At 34.1% G+C, this 6,717-nt stretch overlaps 1 long non-coding RNA gene across 1 annotated transcript; it reads right to left on the bottom strand.

Moving 5' to 3' along the window:
- Window positions 1–502: 502 nt before the first annotated feature.
- Window positions 503–1,090, bottom strand: LOC148848965 (uncharacterized). Its single transcript, XR_016100379.1, has 2 exons — window positions 804–1,090; window positions 503–693 (listed from the first exon to the last, which is right to left on the bottom strand). It is a non-coding gene; the product is annotated as an uncharacterized LOC148848965 (long non-coding RNA).
- Window positions 1,091–6,717: the final 5,627 nt, after the last annotated feature.

Genomic DNA, 6,717 nt, shown 5'->3' with positions numbered 1-6,717 from the left:
CATCTCCATCTTGTTTTCCGTGATGTGCCGCTGCAGTGTACTGTGGGTAGAGAAAGTGAGTAAGAAATGAGATCAACTTCAGTCAGTGCAAGTCCGTGTTCACACCATTCAGAACAGCCTCTTGCAATTTTACATGGGGAATATCTCCCCATGAAATAAAACACAGAAGTACAGATATATTCCCAATGCTAAGCTGTAAAGGCTGTTTGAACAGGCTTACACCGACTGAAGCCGAACTCTCTGTATTCTATATGATTTCTTCAATCTCCCAAGTCATACCAACAAATGCATTCTCTTGCTTATCAACCGACGGCGTTCAACCTGGCTCACATTTTTGATCGAATAGAATGGATGGAACAGAACTCAAAAACCAGATCGGAATTCCCATAGAGTTTTGCTCCATCGTTTGTTTATCATCCTTTTCTCAGGTCCTTAAATTGTATAATCTGAATCTTTGCTTTTAGAAGGTGGACAGCAAACATACACAGGGAAAAGAACAATATCAACACAATGACCAGTTGAGTACTAAATAGCATCAGTTAGATCAGTACTTGAGTTCCGATTTGCAGAGAAATCAGGAAGAAAAAAAAAAAAAAAGAAGACAGAGCTACATTAAGACTATAGAGCTAACAGAGATAGGAGCAGCACAAGAAATCGAAGAGGCTCTCCAAGCAGTCGTAGAAGCACGAACAACTGCATTAAAACATTCAATGAAAAAAAAAGAATGAATAATAACAAATATAGATCTAATGAAACAGGAACGGACAAAAGAGAAATGAAGAATTGGGTTCATTACAACTTACCATTCGTTGACAATCTTGTCTTGCTCATCTTCGCCTGCCGAGAAATTGTTTCTTGAGCCCATCTCTTGGGTCGATGGTGGTTCCATCTTTCTCCCTCAATCCCCTCTCTTTTGAGTCTCAGGGAAAAGAAAGATGCGCCAAAGATGTTAATGGTCCTAGATGAAAGACTCTGGAAGAACAAGATCACGCGACGGCACCATCTTGGACTGAAAAAGACATGAAAGAAAAAGTTCTACCCTCCTTTTCGTTAATCTTTTTCAGTTTTTTAATAGTTTCCACCGAATGAGACAAACTTCTTTAAGTTTGAAACCATGAAAATAACCCACACAAAAAAGGAAATACAGTGAGGAAAGTATTATGGGTAATTAAAACTATAAACGACTTAATCCTCCCTTCATATTTTTCATAAATATTAAAATCTTCCCTCAAATTTGGAATTAGACTAAGATCACCCCTGTTGTCTGACATCATCAGACAAAAACCTCCCTTCCCCCTTGGCATTCTGTTAGGATCAGTTAGCATATGGCATCATATGAAAAACTCAATTTTGCCCTTATCATCTTATTCCTTTTGCAATTGGCTAAGGCCATGTTTGGGAGTGCTTAAGTTAAAAATAAGTACTTATTATATTGGGTGTTTGGTAGTCTATTTCTCCAATAAACACTTAAATAAGCATTAGTGACTATTTTATCCTTCATTTTCTTTCAAAATTTTAAAATATACCATTTGAAAGCATTTTTATTAAATTACTTTTATAAAAGCACTTTTATGAAAGAATTTTTATGAAAACATTTTTATAAAAATATTTTATAAAAGTACTTTTATAAAAGCATGGCCTTGGATCTACTAAAGTGGCTCCACCAAGAAGTCACTTCATCTAATTCAGGGTGGGGCCATGCCAGCAACGTAAAGGCTTTGATTTACTTATTTCATTGCAGGGCCATGTCACTGTGGTAGAAAATGTGGGTTGCAGACAAAAACATTATATGTTACTGATTTTTTTTTTTTGAAAAAGCTAATTTTGAAAAGCCAATTCTAAATGATGGGTCAAACCCCATCCCTGATGGGCCGATGGTGGATCCCGGACCTTTGATCAGTGGAGGCACACCCGTGGCCTCTTTGGGTAGAAATCAATCTAAATTAAAACATATTTGAATGGATTGGATGATCCATACATTAAATTGGATCAGTTCAAAATGATCCAAAATATTCATTAGGATTGGACTGGACCTGATCCAAGTGACACCCCTAACTAAAAGTTGGGAAATAATTGATTGTTATTGATAAAATCACATACAACTTCTATGATGGTTCCAAGGGATAAATCAATCGAAGGCCAGTACAATGTGAGAAAACTCTTGTGATACATGAAGAATTATGCCCCAATCTCACTTCTTGTGAAACTACAATGAGAAACTTGATCATATATTATTATTATTGTTGTTGTTGTTGTTACTATTGTTATTATTTATTTATTTTTTTTCATTTCTTCAAACTGGGAAGAAAGAGTGAAATTGCTATGGCAACGATAGTTTGAAGAATTTGATGAATTAACAAATCACAAGTCTTTCTTTGCATCCTCTCGGATTCGGATTCCACTATTTTCAAAAATTTGAAGAATTAGCAAGGATAAAAGAGACATTTTAATAATTTAGTTAGATATAACTTTAAAAAGAAAGACCTTAGTCCAATTTAATTAAAAGAGAAGGGAAATTTGTATTTAGGAGAAATATTAAGGGAGGTTTAAGTCTTTCACCCATTATAGAAAAAGGAATCATCACAACAGATTGGTGGGACAATTATTTGGGTAACTTTTCAGCGTTGAATTAGTCTGCAACTACAAGTGAACTGTATTACCAATTCTAGCCAGCAACGCTAGCACTATATTGGGAAATTTTGCCTTCAAGGACGAAATAAAATTGATTAAGCAAGGAGATTCAAGGTGGAAGCCGCGTCAATGCAGATTGTATTTGGCTTTGGTTTCCATAGTTGGTAGATGGAAATCACGTCATGCTTATGCTTAGGTTGTAAATAAAGAAAGTTTATAATTGCTCAGTTACGGTGAATCAATGTTTTAAAAATTGTACTGGAATTGGAATCGTTCTAGTCATTGGTTTTTGGGTTAACGGTTAGACCACTCGGTTTAAATGGATAGCCTGTTTTGATAAAAATAAAAAAAAAAAGTCAAAAACCTCTTAATAGGTTCAACAGGTTAATGGTTCGGCTATATGAGTCAATGGATCATTGACCAATTTAATGGTTTTTAGGTGAAGACTGGATTTGGAGTAAAACGGAACCAATTACCTAGACAGTTTTCGGTCCAACCTTCCAGTCAACAGCGGTTTAAAAACATTGGGGTGAACTGTGATTCATGTTCTGTTGAATCAACAGAGAGATCTATGATTGTAGACAAGGTTCAAAGTATCGGTACGATATCGGGCATATCGTAACGTATCTTTTGAAAACGATACGGTCCGAAACACCTGTTTCCAGGTGTTTCAGACCCCAATTTTTTTAATAATAAAAAACATGCTAAAAGCTTCTAAAAAAAACTAAAATAAAAAAAAAACTAAAAATATAGAATTTCGGCTGTTTCCAAATATCGATATGATATGGCCAAAACTCGTATCGTATTGATACTTTGAACCTTGATTGTAGATGGACTGGAGTCACTGGACCATGGAAGATGACCAAAGAGGAAAGAATATGAAATGCGACCCAGCAATCATTGGTTAAAATGGTATATTTTTGGGTTTCCAATTTCCGTCTCGATCGACCGGAGAAAATGGAGATACATGCTTACATGTGCCCTATAGTTGCTCTTCAAGTCTGAACTCTGAACTGCCCACATGCTACCAAAACCAGGAGTAACCGCCCATCATTGGATCCAGACTTGCCTACATGCTTTTCAAGTCTTTAATAATTCTCCACATTCTTTTCAAGCATCAACCCTTTTAAAGAGGACGTTAAACTTTTGGGGTCTCGGAAAAGGAAATAATACTTTTTTGAAAAATCATATTGGGGGTTATCTTGAAATAATTATTAGGCATGACAATTGATAAAATGAATTAAAATAAAATTTTTGACAAAAATAATATTTTTATTAAATTTTAATTACTAAAAGTGACTAAAAATTGGAAAATCAGGAAAAATAATTTTGGAGGGGATTACATGGAACCTAAGAGAACACCACACAAAATTTGGACACTAAAATAAGCTGCTTTTATTGCCAAAAGTATTGATAAAAATGGGTTAATATTAATTTTTAATTACTAAAAATGAAGAAAATTATGAAAAATTGGGAGAAAATGATTTTGTGGAATAGGATTGCATAGAATCTAAAGGGGACACTCACACAACACTTCTATGAAAAGGTAAGCTAATTTTGGGCAAGAATGACACACCAAGATGAGTTGGGGATAGGTCAACAAAGTGGTAACATGGGGTGTATGGGTGAGATGATGAAAGAGTAACAAAAGTCACAAGTTATTGTGGGTGTGCACAAACCATGCATCATGGTGCATGACATGGGCATCAATGGCATTGTGGTGTGCACATACCTCGCACCAAGGCACACCACACAAGGCATCAAGTGCAATTGGGTGTGTACATGCCTTGCATCGTGACACACCACACAAGACACCAAGTGCAGTTGGGTGTGTTGATGCAAACGGATCGGATCGGATTTGAATCATGGTATATCCGAATCTGATTTGATATTATGAAAAATAGACCAGATCTGATCTGAAGATTTGATCGGATCTCACAAATCGGGATTCAAATTCGAATCCAATGAGGAAGTTAGATATTCAGATATGACCTGATCCAATTTAACTTTTTAAAAAGTAATAAATTATTAAAAAAGTATAACAATTTAAATAAAGAAAAACAAAAAAAATGCAAGTATCTTATTAACTATTTTCATCATATATATACATGTTTTTTTATAAAAGATAAATAATATAACAAATTTATAAAAATGGGTACACCCTAAGATGTGTCAACTTCTGCTTGTTAGTGTATTAAATCTAAGGCTTTTATTCATGCATTGTAATACTCTACAAGGGTTGAAAGAAAGAAGAAGACTGGTTAATGACAAGGTCGTGCTTTACATGGGTACATTTACAATAGTTGTAGCTACTACTATAGGAATAATAGTTTTACATTTTAGTACATGTACCATTACACTTAAAGATTGTCTATGTTAATCAACTTAGGAGAAATTTGATTTCTCTCTAAGTTATGCAAGGATGTTTATTTTATTTTATTTAGTAACAAGATTATATTTAAATTCAAACAAGTTTCTTGCTTATGGAGAAATTGAGAATGATCTCTTTGTACTCTACTCTTTCTAGAAACAAATATGACTGAGACAATGTCAGAGCATATCCCCATAAAAAGAACATGAAAAATCACTAATCCATTTGCTTGTGGCATTAGGAACATGGCTCATAAAAATGGAACATATCACAAGGCTAGTTAAGGATGGTGCTTTAGATTATATCACAATAGAAAATCTACCAACTTATGAGCCTTGCTTAGAAGGCAAGATGACAAAACAAGTACAAGTACTTAACCTAATACATATAGATGTTTGTGGTCTCCTGAATGTTAGGAGATATTGCGCATTCATATTTCATAACCTTTACTGACGATTATTCATAATTCAGACATGAAGTCAATAAATAGTAGGAAGACAAATCAAAGTACTTAATCAGATAGAGGTGGTATCTCTTTGACAAATTCATGGATTACCTAAAGGATAATGGAATTATATCATATCTGTCACCTCTTATTACGCCACAACTCAATGGTGTATTAAAGAGAATAAATCTGACTTTATTGGATATGGTCTAATAACTTTTCATCCACTCATAGTTACTCATATCCTTTTGGGGACATGTATTAGAGATTGTGATTTACATATTAAGTTAGGTTCCAACCAAGTTAGTTTCCAAGTCTCAATAGGAGAATTTTGATTCTCCTATTCTTGGACTTTTAAAAGATTTCCTATTCTTGGACTTTTAAAAGATTTGAATTTCACCCTAGAAACCTTAACAATGTTTGACCTTATTTTTGGTGATTTACAATCCTTCTAACAATCCTAACTTGCTATCTAGACATCATATCTAGCAGCTTCACTAATTTACATCATAGGGTTGTTCATCAAATAGATGAAACCAACCAACACGACCCAATTTGACCCAAGTTGGTCAGCTTTCTAATATTTTCAGTTGACTTTGGTTCAACTATATGTTAACTTGAGAGGCCGTGTCGGTTTCATTGCTATTTGTAAAGTAATCAAAACCAGCCTGACCCAACCATATGTATATATTTCAAACAACCATGATGGTTATATTAATATTTGAAGTTTTAATGTAATATTTAATTTTATGTTGAGTTACTTCAAATAATATAATAAAAATTGTAAAATCTAATTATCTATAAATACTTTTTTGTTATGATAATATATGTGAACTCACAGGACCGAAATGAGGCTTATCGTGGCCTAGGCCTCAGCTCATATGTCAGACTAGAGCCTTTAGCATAGGTTGAATGTCCAACCAATGATCACCCCAAGCTCAGAGATCACTTGTTAGTTTTAAAAGCAAATAATTCAATCAATTTTAACCAAAAGAATTAATACTCCATAAGATTCAAATTATTTAATTGGTTAAATTACAAACTATGTAGGGGTGCAACTCTAGGTACCCAAGTTGAAAGAATCATGCCCATTGATATTTTGAAAAATGCTTTATTCAAGCCCACCCAAGTTGCAACCCCAAATTCTATACTTTAGGGTACCAACTCTTAACCCCCTCCCCTCCTTCAATTTTCATTTGCAAGAAAAATGAATGCTAAATTTTTAGTTTCCAAAATTGTCCTTGCATTATTAATGGTCTTGATGGTAAAA

The sequence above is a fragment of the Nelumbo lutea genome, chromosome 6, assembly GCF_056320005.1.
Source record: "Nelumbo lutea isolate HS-2025 chromosome 6, American lotus-T2T, whole genome shotgun sequence".
Classification (NCBI taxonomy): Eukaryota; Viridiplantae; Streptophyta; class Magnoliopsida; order Proteales; family Nelumbonaceae; genus Nelumbo; species Nelumbo lutea.
This window is presented reverse-complemented; position numbering and strand designations above follow the sequence as displayed.